The sequence below is a fragment of the Lactuca virosa genome, chromosome 9 (genome assembly GCF_052849685.1).
Source record: "Lactuca virosa cultivar CGN04683 chromosome 9, Lactuca_virosa_CGN04683_v6, whole genome shotgun sequence".
In the NCBI taxonomy this organism is placed as follows: domain Eukaryota; kingdom Viridiplantae; phylum Streptophyta; class Magnoliopsida; order Asterales; family Asteraceae; genus Lactuca; species Lactuca virosa.
In genome coordinates, this window is record NC_136434.1 from 243,277,662 (window position 1) to 243,298,145 (window position 20,484).

Sequence of the window (20,484 nt, forward strand, 5' to 3'; positions counted from 1 at the left end):
AATCGATTTTTAGAAAATTAGAGAAAAACAAACCTGGTGCGCCAAGGCGGTTCCGTTGCGGTCGTCAGCGCTGTCGAGGGCCGATACCATCACTGGCGACGATGGCGTTGTCGAAGAAGCGTTCGAAGATTGGTGCCAGCGTTCTGATCTTGGTGGTAGGAGTGAATATCAGAAGTTGTCGGAAACTCGTGTGTGTGAGGTCGAAGATATGGGCGGCTACGTTGTCCGAGGTCGACGATGGGAGGGGGTTGACGGAGTTGGTCGCCGATGGGAGGAGATGATTGGTGCTGGAGTTGGTCGAATGTGGGAAAAGACCAAAGGGATGATGAATCACAGAATATGTATGAGGACAAAAGAGGGAAGAGCGCGTTTCTTTTTTATTTAAATATATGTTGAAGTCTGAAAGTTTAAGAGGCTTCTAAAAGTTTAAGAGGCTTTAATTCATAGGCTACCAAACACTCTTAATCTGAATAATTAAGAGGTTGCCTCTTAATTTGTCAATTAAGAGCCTACCAAACAGCCCCTAAGTGTATTTGGAAAGTACAATGCTATAATGGAAAAAAGTAGGATGCTATAATCATCATGACCTTAATTTGTAAAGTAAAATGCTATTATGATATGTTGATAATATATTTTATTTTCTTTGTAGTTAGACATGCTGCAAACAATACTAAAAAACCTGACATGTAGTGCGACACTTGGATAATGGTTTCAATCATTGCTACCATGAAATTAAACCGAAGGAAAAGAGAGGAGTGATGAGGACGAGTAGCTACTTTTAGGATTTATGTAATGTTCTATTTGGGTTAATATTTTAGATTAGTATTTTAGATATATTGCACTATGTTTGAATATGTATTTTGGATCGGATGCCATATATATTATTAAGTGGTTAATGTTTCGAACTATTTTTCTGCAAATAATGTTTCATAGCAGTTTTTATACTTTTTATACTGTTTTTTTGTAATTTTAATGTCAAATACTAAAAAGAAAAGGAAAATACAATTAGTGGCGACCCATGTGTATTAGAGGCGACGTTGGGTATCAGCGGTGACACTGGGTATTAGCGGCGATCTTTAGAGCATTAGTGATGAAGCAACAACGGCGACATATTAGTGCTAAAAGTATTAGCGGCGACATATATCCTGGACTTTTAGCAGCGTCGCCTGTCGCGGCTAATATTTGTGTTTATTGTAGTGGTATATGACCTTTTTATTTCTATTTAATTTGTTAAAGGGAGAATATGTGCAAATTGTCGTATGGGACGTGAATATAACATGATAATTGATATAGAAGTGTCACCAACTTTTGAAAATAAAGTTCCATGCAATTGAATTCCTCTACAAAAGGCCCGAGCATATATTTAACGGACTGGCTTATTAAGGCGTCGACTACATCAATATGTCACCATTCCCTTTTCCTTAAACTAACTTCATCGCATAATCTCCGACAATGTTATTATATATTATAAATTGACCCCGAAAAGCATAATATATATAATCCAATAAAGGAAAGGTTGCCCACCACCAAAGAGATAAAGAAAGCTAAAGACAAAATAGTTACCTAACGTTTTTAGCTACTGTATACTTAATTTGAACATCGTAATCAATGGAGATAAGTGTTAAAGCCTTTCCATGCATTTACCTAATTTACTTGGTTTTGAGGATTAATGGGGATAGGGTTGATCTTCTTGGCTAAGCTGAGCTTGTTGTTGTGCATCCAGACCTTGAGGACTCTCCTTTTGATCCCTAGTTCTTGACAAAACTGTTGCACCACCGACTCCTCTTGCTTTTGAATCTTCCACCCAACCTTCTCTGCGAAACTGAGCATCTTCTCCTTCTGTTCTTCTGTGAACTTTTTCCTGAATCTCTTCTTCACTATCTGATGTGGTTGTAGTGGTGGATGATGCCTGCTCATAAACCCACCACCGTCTTCAAGTTCATCAGATTCTGATGGAAAAGATCCAATCCCCATATCGTACGACATTATCAATGGTAGTGGTGCTCTTGAAGGTACAAGTACCCCAGCATGATTGTGGTTGTACCCATAAGATTCTGTTCCAAGAATACCCTTGTGGTGATGATGACCCTGCAAAATTACCTTTCTACCATTTCCAAGCTCAATTCTGTTAAGATGTGGAAGGGCAGAGTGGTAATTGTAGTCGCAGGAGACTGGGTGGGGGTGGTGGACTTCACCTTCAATCTCTTTCCTGTGGAAGTTTCTGTGGCAGTTGCAGGCTGAGCAGGTGAGAGCTTCAAGTGTACCCTCTTCCCCGGAGGGCATGAACTCACCACACCCATCTGTTGCAATCCCTCCAATGGAAACTGCGTGGTTCTTGAGGCATTCTCTGTACCTTACCATCATCCTATTGTTGTCATTGTTGGTGTAGGGTACTAGTACAGACTCCTCCATGGAAGAACAGGAGGGTGGTGGTACTATTCTGGTGGGCCCGTTGGTTATTGGTAGTTGTAATTGGTGCTGGTGTTGTTTCTGTACTACTGCTACTGCTGCCGCTGAAGTTGGGACAATGTGATTGTGTGGTGCAGATTCATGATGAAGCATGTGACCATGCCCATGGCCTCCACCATATGTGCTGTCGATAGGGAGAGCCATCTCTCCTCCTTGATGTTCCATATCTACCCCTTCGTGATCTCTAACCTTCTATCTCTTTCAAATTTCTTTGAGGAAACTGTTTTGTCTATGTGTTAATTTGTGGTTTGAAAGCCAGAAGAGAACATTCGACAACTATCTATTCTATACAACAAACTATTGACTCCGTATCATCAACATTCTACAAATATAGAAAAGGGAAGAGACTAGAGACTCTTTAGGAGCAGAAGCTGGAGATGATCAGATTCCTGAATGGGGATCACCTGAAACTTAGAGGAACTGAGGAAGGAAACAACAATTTGAACACGAACAACACACACTGTCAAAACAAAGATACAAATTCTGCACTCTTAAAGAGAAGAAACCAGTTTTAGGGAAGCAAACATTCCAGATGGTTAATTAAATGGGTATCGAAGGAAAATAAGATTTCAGATGAGTATTAGTAGCGGTGACTAGAATTAGGAAGGACCGGTGATCGAAATCCATTAACATGTGTGCTTTATGGCTTGATAAAATTACTGGATATAACAAGGTTTACTTAGGTAACTCGTAACCTCTTGAGCTTTTAATACCCTCCCATGGCTACCCAAAACAAAAGGACACCAGTGAGAAGAGATCAAGATTTGTAGGTGGGTTGAGAGAGAGAGAGAGAGAGAGAGAGAGAGAGAGAGAGAGAGAGAGAGAGAGAGAGAGAGAGAGAGAGAGAGAGAGAGAGAGAGAGAGAGAGAGAGAGATATGATTACTTTGCTTGCACTAACAGGCATGAAGTTTACGCCATATAGGATGACATTTATCAAGCATTGTGTCAGAAGAGAGTGGAGATTACAAAAATGTAATAGTGGAATATAGGCATGTGTCGGTTGTGGGTAAACCTGAATCCAAACCCATTAGTTCGGTATTTTTTTCGCTTTTGAAACTTAAGGTTGGGTTTTTGGGAAGGTTTTTTGGTTTTAAACTTTTAATTTTTGGTCGATAGGTTTTGGTTTTTCAGTTTAGATTTTTCGGTTTTTTACTTTCAACCCAATAAGTTAATATACTATTGATAATAATATATTTATTACATGTACTAACTCATAATTAAACCTTAAATTATCTTTGTTGTTCTAACTAAGTAATATAAAAATTGTAAATATACTCTAATAAATGAATTTTTTTTGTCATATTTTACAATCTTATTTATATTCATAAGTGTTATTTTGTGGTTATTTTGAATTAATTTATTTTCCACATGTCATTTTACTGGTTAGACTATATTATTGAATTCCACATAATATTTTAATATAATAATTATAATAAATAAGATATCAATTTCATTAATACACTTACCTTCTAATTTTAAAATTCTCAAATTAAAACTCATTAGTTTGTTTTGTTTATTTATCTAAATTAATTGTTTAAATTTTAAAGGTAAAAAATATTTCAATTTTAATAATTCATTATTTTTCTTATTTTCTTATAAATTCAAAGTTTTCAAATATTTAGACCTTCATATTTAATTTTTTTTTTCAAAATTAACCCATGTAATACGTGGGTCTTACAACTAGTAATATATTAAAATATAATTAAATTATATAATGTATGAGTGTTTCAGTTCTTTTGGCCGGTTTCTGGTTTGGTTTTTTTTATATATTGGGTGTGTCAGTTTCGGGTAAAACCTGAATCCAAACACTACAAGAAATTAGAGTATTACCGGCGACAATCGTCGTCGCTAAAAGTGGGGTTTGTCGCCGCTAATAGTATTAGCGGCGACACGTCGTCGCTAAAACGTCGACGCTGATGCTTTGTCGCTATTAATCAAACTGTCGCCGCTAATGCGTGTTGTCGTCGCAAAAGACATGTCGCCGCTATTGCTTGGTGTCGCCGCTAAAAACCCGTCGCCGGTAATAACCTATTGTCGCCACTAAAGGCGTCGCAGGTATTGGTGTTTTTGTATATATATATATATATATATATATATATATATATATATATATATATATATATATATATATATATATATATATATATATCACATTAAAATTGAAAAAAAAACTGGTATTATATTAATTAATCTAATCCTACATCATTCCATTCCAAAATATTAATACAACATCCGTTTAAAATACTCGTCCGATTTAACATATAACAAAATATCGAAAATACTAGTCTAAAATACATGCACAAATAAAACATAAAAAAATCCTACAACTATCTACTCTTCATCATCGCTCTCCTCGTTTTCTCCAGTTTCATTTCGTTGTGGCAACGAACGAAACCAATCTTCAAGTGCAACACTACATGTCAGATCTTTTAACATTGTTTGAAGCATTTCCAACTACAATTAAAACAACATAGTCTTATTAGTTAAACTAGCATTATAATATTCTAAATACAAAATATACATTCCACATATTGCATATAAAACATTATAGCATTGTACTATAACTAACAATTACCAACCTACAAAATACCATTACAACATTGTACTTTCATAAACTAACAATTACTAAGCTATAAAATACCAATATATCAAACTATAACCAAACTAACAATTACCAATATATAAACTATTATCAAACTAACAATTACCAAAATTTGAAACTCTTACTAAACCAACAATTACCAACATTTTAAACAATTACCAAAATTAAATAGTCTTGTCACCTGTGATTGTGGCGGTGGCTGTGTCAGTGGTTGTTCCTGATCGTATATCGACATAACCGTAGAAAGTTTACGCCCGATGCCTCTGATATGGCCTCGTCGAACACCCAGTATTCTTTTAAAACAATTTTGTGTCTCCTTTGGTGTTAGACCGTTGGCTTTAGAAGAAGCTTGAGTTTGTTGACTGATCTTAAGGAGTAAAGCATTATGTATTTTCAAAAAATGATAACACATCATAAAAATTAGATTACTAAATACCCACTGACGATATAAACACTTATATGAAAAATACAAATTAACCACTTACGTATTGTTGCTCGACTGCAGGACTACTAAATACTCATTGGCGATCAGTATTGGCCTTACGAAATGCTTCGATTCGAGCGATGTCCTATTTAACATTAAAAATTAGATTAATTATAATTTAAATAAATAGTTAAATATATCATAACATACTTCTTTGAAACATGCATTGCTATACGAGCACGATCCCCCTCTGTTTACAACTTGTTGTTGTACACAGACTCCTTTGTTTGACGCCGAACGCTTTAGAAATTCAGGAGTTTGAAAATGTTCGACTGCGTGCGCCCAATTTTCACGTGGCATACCATCGGGGGGGGGGGGGGGGTTGGCTAATGCCCTTGGGATATCTGTAAGCCCCCCGCCATTCTCAAAATAAGTATGCGCTTTATTTTTCCGGCCTCTATAAATTCTTTGCAAAGTCGCATCAATGCTCTGCAACAACTGAGCACGCTAGGGATCCAAGTTAACCTTATCTAAATCAAACTTATTATACAAATACAAAAAACATAGTTAGTTAAATACCAATCATAACTAAACTTAAAATATTGTCCAATTTACCTGTAGATGAACCACTGTGGCATTCCTTAAAGCCGGGGAAACATTGTCCCAACCAGATACGTTCAAAGGGATGTTCATCCATATATACCTCCCAATCTCACGGGTAAACCAATTAGCATGGTTCCCTACAGGGGAATATGTCAGCTCCCTATCTAAATCCAAATCTACAGGATTTCCCTTGTTTGCCCGTATCAGCTTTGATAGCTAGATGTTTTTTGCTAGGCCTCTTCTTTTCTTAGGGAGCTCAGCTGAAAAATATAATTAAAAATATTAATCACGATAGCTTATAATAAATGGATAAAAATAGCTAATAAATATATCATAATAAGACTTACCATCCTGTTCGTGTTGTCCACGACCAAATCCTACTGGAGGTGGTGGATCCCCGGCTCCATCACCTCCATGTCCTAAGCCCATAACATCTGCCATCACGTAGAAGAGTATCGCCCAACTAAACCCCATATATAGCCTGCAAAATTACAATATGAATAGAATTATAGCAACATATTTTTTTTCATTTTTTTTAACACATCACATACATAAATACATACATTATACATACAAATACACATATACATGTTTCCTACACATACTCATTATAACATCATACTTTTTTTTTCTATTATAGAAACCTAACTTTTTTTGCTTTTTTTCATACATACAAATTACATATATAATTTCAAAATTCATACATTACATATATAAATACATTTTTTTTTCATTTATTCCACATATTACATACATAAATACACACATTATATATACAAATACACATAAACATGTTTTCTACACATACTCATTATAACATCATACTTTTTTTTCTATTATAGAAACCTAACTTTTTTTGATTTTTTTCATACATACAAATTACATATATAATTTCAAAACTCATACATTACATATATAAATACATTTTTTTTTCATTTATTCCACATATTACATACATAAATACACACATTATACATACAAATACACATAAACATGTTTTCTACACATACTCATTATAACATCATACTTTTTTTTTCTATTATAGCAACCTAACTTTTTTTGATTTTTTTCATACATACAAATTACATATATAATTTCAAAACTCATACATTACATATATAAATACATTTTTTTTTTCATTTTTACCACATATTACATACATAAATACATACATTATATATACAAATACACATAAACATGTTTTCTACACATACTCATTAGAACATCATACTTTTTTTTCTATTATAGTAACCTAATTTCTTTCATTTTTTTCATACATACAAATTACACATTCACATTCACAAATAAAACACATACAAATAACATACACATACAAAAAAAAAACTAATGTAAAAACACATAAATGCATCATACACATATAAACACATTCTATTTATAAAATGAAAGATGAAAAGGAACCTGTGGTAGTCTAATTTCGAAATTTTCCGGCAAAAATTTCACAGATCCGGCAACAACTCCGACAACAATACAACCTTAAATTAAAAGCTTAAACTAAGTAAATAAATATCAAAACATAAGAAGAATTGAAAATAGGGAAGAATTTCGACCTTAAATGGGTAAAAATTCCGGAATTGAAGTATGTTCGTCTCCTCTTGGTCGTCGGTAATGGAAGTCTAGGTCGCCGGTATTGGTGGCAATGGAGGTTTGGACGGCGGTGGAACCTTTTGTTTGTGCAATGGAGGTTTGGACGGCGGCGTCGGTGGTGTAAGAAAGACTGGCGATGGAGAGAATGAGAGAAAAGAGCAGACAGAATACGCAAGAAACAGCGAACTGGAGGGGTTATCTGCGCGGACCTTTAGCGGCGACGGCTATTAGTGGCGACGAATGGGTATTAGCGGCGACAAGCCTGGAGGGAAAAGTCAGCGCCTTTTTTCACGCCGTTACAACCGTTCGATTGAATACAGATCGAACAGATAGGGTTCATTTGACGCAGATCGCTACTGTTGAGTATTAGCGGCGACGGCTTTAGCGGCGACACTGGGCATTAGCGGCGACATGTAACGCGTCATTTACATGTCGCCGCTAATGCCTAGTGTCACTGCTAAAGCCGTCGCCGCTAATGCCCACATTTCTTGTAGTGATACCCATAAGTTCGGTAATTTTTTTGGCTATTTTTGAAACTTATGGCTTGCTTTTTGAATGTGTTCGATTTTTGGGAAGGTTTTTCGGTTTTAATTTATTGGTTGATAGGTTTTGGTTTTTCGGTTTTATTATATAGGTTTTTTAGTTTTTTACTTTCTACCCAATAAGTTAATATACTATTGATAATATATTACATGTACTAACTCATAAATATAATAGATGTCTGATCTGTAATCTTAGTGATAAAGATCAGACCTTTACATAGATTAGTATATATCCCCTAAATAGTGGGCTCTTCGTTATTGTAATCTTATATAATGTACTATTAAGGTCAAGCCCTAATAGAGCTTAGTATCGTCTTTGTGACCTCGTTCTCTTTGTGAGAACTCTCTTTCTTAGTGAAAGTATCTTTGTGATCATACGTCTTTTTCTGTATTCAGTTTAATCTTTGTTTTGTTAGTTTGTTCTTTGTTATTCATACTTAAGTGTATCCGATCGATACAAACCTTTAATTGGTATCAGAGCGGGTTTACGATACACTCAAGTTATTATGTCAACCTCCTATAATTCTAAACCGTTTGCTGTTGGCAAGATCCCTCCTTTCGATGAACTCAACTTCGTTGCATGGAAATCATAGGCTATGGAAGTTCTCGAGATCATCGACTATGACATGTTTGATTTCATTAACAAGGGTCCCATCATCTCTATGCATCGATTCTCCAATGACAATGCATTCGGTAGTGGACTAAAGAAGAAGTCTATGCCAGGATACAACAAGGAAGAGAAAAGAGTTATAAATCTCGATGTGAAGGTGAGGATTGCTATTAGAAACTCTCTTCCATATCATATTTACCGTTTGGTTCAAAACTGCTCAACTGCACAAGAGATGATGAACACCTTATCAGCCACTTTCAACAGAGAAGGACTTTCTGATGATGAAGTTACAAAATGTAAGTGTCTCATGGATTAAATCATCGAGTATCATGTTGAAGAACCAAGGGACAACATCAGTACTTTTGACGTTGACCTTTCTCAAGCCGCAAAGGACTATAAGTCTCATGACTGGGACTCATCCTCAGTGTACCAGGTAAAGAATTTTGTTAACTAATCCTCTATTGAAAAATCTGACATGTTTGATTATTTATGTTTTCATATTTCTATCTCCAATAAAGAAGAATCTTCTCTTAAAATTGAGTTAAAAAATCTTAAAGAAAAACTCTCTTTTTTGAGAACTCCATTTCTCTCTTAAAAAAGGAAAACTCCTGTATCTCACTGACCAATAATTTTATTCATGTTGAAAAGGAAAAAATTATCGATCATGCAATAAGCATTCAACTTATTTTAAATAACCGTGGTTCTTCCCATTGTAATGTCACGAGAATTATTAATGATCAAATTATTGGTCAGTATGAGAAATCCTTGGTGGTGATGTTGAAGGTGTTGCTTCCTTTATAAAAAAGGTTGAGACTAAACAAACTTTTTATAATGCTGATAGTCTTGATAAAGATTTTAAAACTATATTTTTCAGTACCTATTACATAAATCAAAATCTGATTAATACACATTATACTACTAGCAATACCAAATGTGTATCTTGTTTATCTTCTCTTGATCCTTCTCATCAACCTCCTCATCATGAGTATGTTTTTCTCTCCACTAAGATCTCGCTGAAATTTCCCATTTCCAATGGTGAAGTTCATTCCATAAACGAAATTCTCGGCATGTTTCCTCAGTGATTTGTTAGCAACATTGAATCTGGAGGTCAATCAAAGCTCTCTATTTGAGATGATTCTTCCATCTCATCTGCGTCCCATGACAAAGCGTCATCTGAGCACACCATCGATGATACTCCCTAGTCCAAAACTAAAGCAAGAGTTTTTAATTCTAATTATTAAGATTCCTCAGGTTCTGTTGTTAAAAGAAATCAAATTCTAATGTTAAAAGAAAGAATTCTGGAACCAGAGTTTGTTATCGGTGTGGTGATGCTTCTCACAGAGTCAGCAAGTGTACATTTGAAGAAAGATTTGTTCGTGCTAACAATATCATGACTCGAAATAATAAATGGATCAAAAAGGGAAACTCATTGAACTGTCTCCCTGATGCTTGTTATCATATTTTTTCTTAAGTGACCCATTGCAAAATGGGTCAGTGTACGTATACTAATTGTACATTTTAGGTTTTCAGGGTAAAGAACATATTTGGTACTTAGATAGTGGTTGTTCAAGACATATGATAGGATTCAAGTCACTTTTGGATGACTTTGTAAGAAAGGATGGTCCAACTATTACATATGGAGACAATGGTAAGGGAGCTACAAAGGGATATGGAACCATCAAATGCAATTCTATTGTATTCAAGAATATTTCACTTGTAAAAGGTCTTCAACATAATATCATCTCAATTAGCCAACTGTGTGACACTGACTATGAAGTCCACTTTAACAAGAAGGAAGGAAAAGTTGTTGATCAAAAGAATGTCACTATACTATAAACTAACATAATGAAATCTACATTTTGGACATGTTTTCTGGTGACACCTCTCTTCGATGATTTTTCTTCTCTCATGCTCAGTCTCATCTTAATTAGTTGTGGCACAAGAGACTATCTCACTTGAACTTCAAGAACATATTAAAGATTTCTGGGAATCAGCTTTTGCGAGGAATTCTTAAGATGCAGTTTGTTAAAGATAAACTATGTTTAGCGTGTGAGAAGAGAAAGAAAACCAAGTCATCCTTCAATCAAAAGTCCTATTCCTCCATCACCAAACCCTTTCATCTCCTCCATATGGACCTATTTGGACCGGTCCTAATTAAGTCAAGATCTGGGAAGACGTTCACCCTTGTCACCATTGATGAATATTCAAGATTTACATGGGTGATCTTTTTGAGAAAGAAAAGTCATGTTGCTAATGAAATCATGTCACACATTAAGCATTGGGAAGTTCTTTATGACCATATAGTCAGGCAATTACGTAGTGATCATGGCACTGAATTTAGAACTTCTTCCCTAAAATATTTTTGCTGAAACTCAAGAATCTCTCAAATTTTCTCTGATGTTAGAACCCCTCTACAAAACGGCATTGCTGAAAGAAGAAATCAGACTGTCATTGAGGCTAGCCAAATTATGGTTGTTGAAGCTGGTCTTCCTCTATCCTTTTGGGCTAAAGCTGTCAACACAACTTGTTACACTCAAAAGCATTCCATCATTGTAAAGTGTCATGGGAAAACTTCCTATGAGTTGATAAAGGGAGGAAAACCTAACATTTCTTACTTTCATGTGTTTGGATGTGTCTGCGACATTTTGAATCAGATAGATCATTGCTCAAATTTTGAATCTAAAGCTGATGAATTAGTGTTTCTGGGATACTCTAGTGTGTCCAAGGCTTTTAGGGTATTCAGTATTTCAAAGCAAACTATTGAGGAAACTGCTAATGTCATGTTCGATGAAGACTCATTCATCCATGATTAGATTGATCATCCTTCTTCCATTCTAAGGGAGCTCACTTTCAGTCCATCGAACCCTGTTCGTGAGTTATTTCCGAATGTCACCGAGCATGTTGTTTCTAATATGGATCAAATTGTCAGTTCTAAATCTGACTCTGAATATCAGGTTGTCGTCTATGAAGAAGCCGAGCCATCCAACTCCTCAAATCAGTAATATTCAGTCCCGAATAATATGAATGAAAGTACTAATCTTAGAATTGTTCGAGATCACCCTGAATCTCAAATCAGTGGAGATGTCAATTCTGGGATTCTCACTTATAGCAGTGTTAGCAGTAACTTCTGCATGTTTGTGAATTTTGTCTCGATGATCGAACCAAAGAATGTTGCTGATGCCCTCCAGGAAGCTGACTGGATCAAAGCTATGCAAAACGAGCTGAATGAGTTTGAACGTCATCGCGTATGACTCTAGTTCCCAGGCCTCAATGAAAAACCATTATTGGTACTTACTGGGTGTTCAGGAACAATATGGATGAAGATGGAATTGTTATTTGAAACAAGGCAAGACTTGTGACTCAAGGATTTTGTCAGCTGGAAGGTTTGGACTATGACGAACTTGAAGCAATCCGTATGTTCCTTGCTTTTGCATCATTCAAGAACTTCAAAGTCTATCAAATGGATGTAAATATTGCCTTCTTACATAGGGATCTTCATGAAGTAGTCTTTCTAAAACAACCTCCAGGGTCTGAAAGTGAAGAATTACCCAATCATGTATATCGTCTTGATAAAGATGTCTATGGTTTGAAGCAGGCACCCATGGCATGGTATGATACATTGGATAGTTATGTTCTGGAGAGTGGATACAAATAAGGAAAAATTCACAACACCTTGTTCATCAAGAAATCAGGATCTCACATCATCCTTGCTCAAGTGTATGTTGATGACATCATATTTGGATCAAATGATGAGAAGCCAAGTTATGATTTCGTTGAGGTTATGGAAAATAAATTTGAAATAAGCATGATGGGTGAATTAACTTTCTTTTTAGGTTTCCAGGTTAAACAACTCAATGATGGAATCTTCTTCTGTCAAGCAAAATACATTGCATACATACTGAAGAAATTTGGTTTTTCTGATAGCAAATTAGCGAAGAGTCCAATACCTTCATCAACGTCTATCTCCGTTGATCCAGTTGGCGCTGATGTGAATGCAACCCTATATTGATGAATGATAGGATCACTGCTCTATCTTACTGCCAGTCATGCTGACATTATGTTCGACAACATATTGTGTGCTCAATATCAAGTATATCCTAATGAAATTCATCTTTTCACTGTAAAAAGGATATTTCGTTACTTGAAACATACACCAAACCTTGGGTTATGGTATCCTTTTGATTCCGAGTTCAAGCTGGTTGGATACACTGACTCGGATCATGGTGGATGTGGTATTGATCGAAAAAGTACTTCAGGAGGAGCTCAAATGCTAGGAAATAGTGAGTTGGACCAGTAAGAAGCAAACATCAGTGGCTTGTTCTACCGCTGAAGCTGAATATGTAGCCGCTGGAAGATTGTAACGCCCGCAGATTCGGGTTAGTCAATTTAGAGACAATAAGCGTCAAAAATGACTTTTTAATCGAATATTATTTAGAATGAATAATCTTAACCAAGTTATATTATATGTTACAAGGGTTCCGTACATATAAAGAACGCCGAAATCCGAGTTATAACGAAGAAGTTATGGCCCGTTGAAGTTTTACGGCAAAACCGGCACGGCACCGGGAGACGTAAATAGTGAATTTACGATAGAAGACTTTTTAGCCTTAGTGATCTCAACAAAAGTTGTAGTATACGTTAAACTGAGAACATACAAAAAAGAACGTCAAAATCTGACTTCGAATGAGGAAGTTATGTTTTTTCTAAGATTTGGCATATCAGTGCACAACCCGAAATTCGAATTTTAGATCGATCGATTTTTGGCCAACGCAACCTAAATGAGAATTGAAGATCTCATTAATAGTAGCGCAACGGTAAAAAGACAGACGAAAACGGACGTCAGGTGAAGAAGTTATGAATTTTTAACGGACTTTTCCTGTCCCGACCTGTTAAAATTATAACTTTAAAAATAAATTCAAAATTAGCCGATGGAGTCTAAGTGAAAGTTGTACAGTACGTCTCCACCTACGCGTGGATATAAAGAGCATCAAAAACGGAGTTCGTATGAACAAATTACAAATTATAATAGCATATTTACGTATTAAAATAAAGTATAAATCATATGTACGTACACATATATATACATATGTATATATCATTAGAAAGGTATCGACGGTGCGGTCATTATAAGACTAGTGTTGAATACTTTCTAAATTAGTTTAATACAAATATCGTTAAATCTATTTAAAATAGTATTATAAAAGGGGTGTTTAGTTGTTTATATAACTATAAGGTCATTAAGTAACTATGAGGGTAGTTTTTGAAAATTCAATTACTATAAATAAGAGCCTTGGGCTCTCATATTTCTTGCACCATTCTCTTGATTCAAGAGTCTTTCCCTTCTTATCCCCCGAGCATTTCGGTCCCTCGTGATTCGGCTTCTCTTTATGTAGTTTTAGTATAGTATGGTGAGCGTTGAAGCGCTGCACGAATCTTTCCTAGAAAGATTCAGCGACGAAGTTCTACCCCTGCAGAGCCCGACTCCTAGATAAAACCCCCTTGTAAGTAAGTTATGCTTACCCTATTTTAATATAACTTATATTTAAAATTAGTATTGTTATTATGAACTTATAATAAATATTTGGGCTATTATTATGACTTATATAAGTGTCGTTATAATATCTTTTTAACTACTTGCGGTACGGGGAATCTGGTTTCAAGGGCCGCATAGGGTTGTTGTATTTCAGAAGTGCTATATGCCAAAATGGTCCTGCCCTCCGGTATTTTATGTCTGGCCATTGTCTGTACATAGTGGTTGGAAAATATTGTTTAAACGATTATATAATAATAATAATAATAATAATAATAATAATAATAATAATAATAATAATAAGAAGACTAATAATTAGTCACAGTAAATATTAGACTAAAATATAGTGGTAATAATACTAGGTTTCGTCGAAGGAAATTATTTTTAAGAAGCGAAGCGCTGTCCGAGTTCGGAATCACAACCTTAACAAGTGAGTGCATAGTTACTTTCATCTTACACATAGATATGAAGTATTTTAATATAAATTACGTGCTATGTGTTCATATTTTCTGAATACTTGTTGTCTATGTTGAATGAAAGATTTTATACATGTTTTAAATGATTTAAACTGTATATGTATTTTATATCTACAAAATATGTTGGGTAAAACATGGGTAGATGAAATATGAATTGAATGTTGAGATAAGAGGTGATATAGACCATGAGATAAGGGTGAGAGGTGAACAAGAAGAGAAGCCTTTTACCCAAGCGTGGCCCCGTCATCTAGCAGAGTATGGATGACAACCACAGACTATTCTAGACAGTCCAGTGGAACACTAGCAGGCTCGCAACCTGTAGGTGTTGTGAACGATGTGTTCACTCGGTGTACTCTAAACCTTGGCGATCATGCAGACTTGGTGCCTAAACCTTGGCGATCATGCAGACTTGGTGCCTAAACCTTGGCGACCATGCAGACTTGGTGCCTAAACCCTGGCGACTATGCAGGCTTAGTGCCCGTTGTGTAAACCGTGCCAATGATGGACTTTGTGCCAATTCCTTAGAATGATCCTTAGGAATGAATGAACGAGGAATAGCTGATTGTTTGATGTTTAAACATAATAATTATATTATTGTGGGTTGAAAACCCTATGTACTCACCAGGTTTCCCAACCTGACCCACTCAGTTTATTTGTATCACAGGTGTCTATATGAAGTTACATTACACTGAGGGATTAAGGAGATATAATCACTAGTGATAATGAATGTAAGTTCTGTTTATGCTTATGTTTCTGTATTGATGATGACATCCCAATGTTTTAAAATGAATAAAAATACATTTCTTCGAAAATGCTTTGATAACCTATTTATCATGTTTTTCTGGGAAAAAATTCCGCAACATTTTTATTAAAAGAGGTGATCTGATTTTTATAAAGCATAAACAAAACCGGTCTTTTCTGGCCGTGAAAATGGGGATGTCATAAAGATGTTGTGCTCAAATTCAATGGATTCAAAATCAGCTCTTAGATTATGGTTTCAACTTCTCAAAGACTCCAATTTGTTGTGATAAAACCAGTTCCATCCAGATGATTCAAAATCCGATGCAACATTCTAAGACCAAGCATATCGACATTCGTCATCACTTCATCAAGGACATAGTTCGAAAGGGAAAAGTGGAACTATTCTACATTCCATCCACTGATCAATTGGCTGACATTTTCACTAAGGCATTAGATGAGAAGACCCTGAATAACTTGATTGCTGATCTTGGCATGCTTTCAATGACTTCATTTTCTTTTAGCTTGCTTTGAAAAATTTGCTTTTATTTTCTTTCTTAAACACAAAAACACAAAAATAACTACTTTATTTATCTTGCTTTCATCAAAGAAGTTTACATAGCTTGATAAATTTTTGTATCTAATGTTTATAATTGCTTTCTTTTCTCCCTATTCTCTTTTTTCAGGTCTATCAATCTTTTATCTACTATTGATCAACATCTATTTTTTCTGGAGTTAGAACGAGTTGGGGCCATGTAAAATGTTCTGAATTCTCTGGTTGTTAAGGAGAATGTTGGCATCATGTATTCTTCTTGTTAACAATACCCTATTTCTCCTCCACTCACTATTATGGATGCAAAAAGCCACCATCAATAAAATGAATCTTACCTTTATATACTAACTCATAATCTAAAACAACCTCGAGTGCCCTTGTGTTGATCTTATCAACTCGATGGTTACACATATTAGAGCCCATTAACTTGTTGGTTACAAAGACTGGTTCTTGTTCTTCTCTTGTTCTTAGTGAACATAAAGCTTAGAATCTATTTGCAAAACTTCAACAATTAAAGGAATTCTCTCTCCTAGTTTGTTGTGAATTATGTTTTATGGTGATGGATTTGATTTTGCTTGTGTATTCTTTTATCGAAAGTGTTGAGGGGGAGATATCTTGAAGAAAGTAAACTGATTCATGAGTTTTTAAATCAAAAGATTTTCTAGTACTAATTTTATGATTCTCCTGAAAAAGGCTATGTCCGGGTCTTATGAAAAAGATGTATATTCCTTTTTAACTATTCATCTTTTGACCATCTCTTGAGCTCTTATCTTCTTACCATTTTTGTATTGTACCATATTAAATGAATTGATAGTGAGTTCTAAATTCTAGACTAAAACATAACTTCATGATACAAAAGATAAACCACTTCTCTTTGATAAGTTTACACTGTTTATGATTCACACTGATTCCACCTCAGCATGATTGAAACATTCCATTCTCTCTACAAATTCTTCTTGATAAAAGTTAATGATTCACTGTGAGATACCACACACTGATAAAAGTTTGAAACTATGTGTCAATGGTTAGTTTATGTGTCGTAAACTATCACACACACTAATCCCTTATTGCCCTTAAGTTTTTCTTAAAAGCTTTATGATTCAGCATAACAGACCGTATGTTGATGAGAGCTTGAAAAATATATGATGATGGTTAGGCTATGTACAGTAGCTTATCACATGCACCAATCCACTCTTGCCATACATTCTTCTTTAGACTTTTATGATTCAACGTATGAAACCAGACACTGATGAGAATTCGAAAACTCTATGCCAATGGGTATATCACGTCCCGAGATGTATTGCACACACCCACCCATTCTCTCCCAATAAATATTCTATTAAAGAAGTTGATGATTCAATGTATAAAACTATACACTAATGAGACCTCACAATACTATGTCAGTGAATAATAGTTCAAACCCATGCTATCAGGAGACATCACAATCTCACTCTTGTCAGTTGTAACTTTGATTTGTTGATAGAGTAACTCCGATACGCTAATCGCTTCCGCTAGTACTACAATTTTGTGGATGTCAAAAAGGGGAGAGATACTTTCACGACATATTCATATTCTCAGGGGGAGATACCCTTCTTAGGGGGAAATATTTTCATTTGTGTCCAGGAAAATATCTCTAAGTGAAGAATACAATTTTCCATCAGATACAAGAAAGGAAGTTCTAATTTTCAGGGGGACCAAATGCTAAAGAACTTGTTGAGGATTAGTTTTGATATCATCAGATAGGGGAGATTGTAAGGTTACACCTTATGATCTGATGAGTCAAACACTACACGCTGACCACCAGCGCCAACACCAACTTCAGTATGATCAGCGTCAGCGTGAACTTAATGATCTTTGTGATCCTATGTATATTAGGCAGTTATATGTTGTATATATAGAATAGATGTCTGATCCGTAATCTTAGTGATAAGGATTAGACATTTACATAGATTAGTATATATCCCCTAAATAGTGGGATCTTCGTTATTTTAATCGTATATAATGTACTATTGGGATCAAACCCTAATAGAGCTTGGTGTCGTCTTTGTATCCTCGTTCTCTTTGTGAGAACCCTCTTTCTTAGTGAAATTATCTTTGTGATCATACATGTTATTTTGTTTTCTGTTCAATCTTTGCTTTGGTAGTTTGTTCTTTGTTATTCATACTTGAGTGCATCTGATCGATACCAACTTTCAAAACCCAAAACCAACAGTTTGGATTTTATTTTAGTTTTTCAATTTTGGTTTTTTTAGTTTTTGACGCTTTTCCGGTTTTAGTTTTTTTCACCCTAAGGATTATGGATAAACAACATTTATTAATTTAAATTGTTGAAGATCAACTTGATATTAGAGCACCCATAATGCATAGTTTAATGAGAGAGTTGAATGATGTGTCATTTCTAATTATCATTTATTGAATTAAACTCTCCCACTATATGATGCTATGTTGGTGTTCAATGGGTATGTATCTTAACGACCATTAAACTCTTTAATGTGAAAAGTAAAACATTTTAATTCTTAAATGTATGTTCAATTGAACTTTATAGAGTCCAATGTATGATAAAAACTTTTATAAAGTTGTATTAAGTATAATTATGATGTAGCAATCTATTGAAATCTTATGATTCAATATCGCTTTTCATGTAAGGAAAAAGGAACAAATAAACTTTGACTACATAATCATACCTTTTACTTATCATGTCATACATGGAATTACACTTTATGACATCTAGTTACAGATGCATTGATGCAAAACAATGTACAACAGACTTGCAAACTATGATATATATATCTCCGTTTGAAGAATAGAAGATATTATCGTCTTATATTTACTCGTGATTGAATCCATAAAGTAATCTCTAAGTGCGAGTTTAACGAATACGTAAAATCCCCATTTTCTAAGTACTCATGAATATTGTAGCAATCCTTATGCAATGTCCAATAACCATGGACAATCTACAAATATTCCATGACAATCTTAAATTAATACATACTCCCAAAAGTATGAATGATTGTGGCATTTTGAATAAATTAATATTCAGGAAGTAACACGCAAAATGAAACACAATAATAAACTAATTGTCTATGGTACCATACTCTTTGAATATAAATAATTCCTTGTTATCTAATCACTATTACCCATTTATTGATTGTATAAATGTTTTGGGGTAATCGACTCAATAAATCAACTTGTCCATATTTCTCATGCCAATGCTCTTAGCATCCATATCATGTTTTCCTTTGTTTATCAGTATTGTGAACGAGTCATCGAAAAGATGTTCACTTCAAAACAAGATCTCCATCCTCAACCATTTTCTTGGATGTAGTGGAGTTTTCTCCTTCTATGCATTGACCTTTTCTGACCTCAAGAATCATTTTTCAACACGACTGCACTTTCACAGAATATCTCTAATGGCAATTTGTTACTCAAAACAACTCTAAGTTCAAATATGAATCTTTCTAGTCCAGGTACGCTCCTTTAATGCTTCACATGCACTAAAGTAATTCGATTTATATTATTGAGTCTACCACCATCTCCTACATGAAACCTTTCATGTTACGACACTATAATTTAAAATGAATGTCCATTTAGACTATGACTCAGAGTCATCTCTAAAATTCATGTCACTATAAATCTTCTCAATCATGTTCTCTACTGTCTACAAGCAACCATTCCTTGATATTTTTCAAAACATCTGAGAGATTAGAAAAAGCACAAGTCATAGCATTCATGATCGATCCTGTATCCGAAGCATATAGGACTGGACTCATCCTATCATTTTCACAACTAGTTCAAAGGACGTTTGAGATTCACTCAACTCCTTGCTATGAAGCATACGGACCATCCCTTTGGAATTTTCCATGTTGAAACCTTTACAACATATTGTGCTGTAACTAAATCCTATTAAACATTTTTTTTATATTTCCAAATCTTAAGAGCAAGTATCAATGTTGGTTTCCCATGTCCATCATAGCGAAACAATTCTAAGCTTTTGCACTTTGCAACTCAGAGACAATGTTTCCTATGAGTAGTATTTTCATCATCATGCAATACCATGAAGACAATGACACTCCTACTAGCTTTGACATGTACTCAGAACCCATATGTTGTAACATCTCGACTTCCAGGTATTTACCTTTTACCCATTGGTATGCGAATTGTTTTCAAATTGGTCCATAATGGCATTTTTATAATTATGGGGGCTGCATGAGTATGTTGGGCGTACATGCTGGTACGCTGGGCGTATGTGGTGAGGGGTAAAACCCTAATTTTTAGGGTTTGGACCTTATTTAAACATCCTTATATCCTAAGACTTCTTTCTTTCATTAGCC

The 20,484-nt window shown here is 34.9% G+C and overlaps 1 pseudogene; it reads right to left on the reverse strand.

Annotated features, from left to right (window-relative positions):
• Positions 1-1,504: 1,504 nt before the first annotated feature.
• Positions 1,505-3,221, reverse strand: LOC145137714 (zinc-finger homeodomain protein 2 pseudogene; annotated as a pseudogene).
• Positions 3,222-20,484: the final 17,263 nt, after the last annotated feature.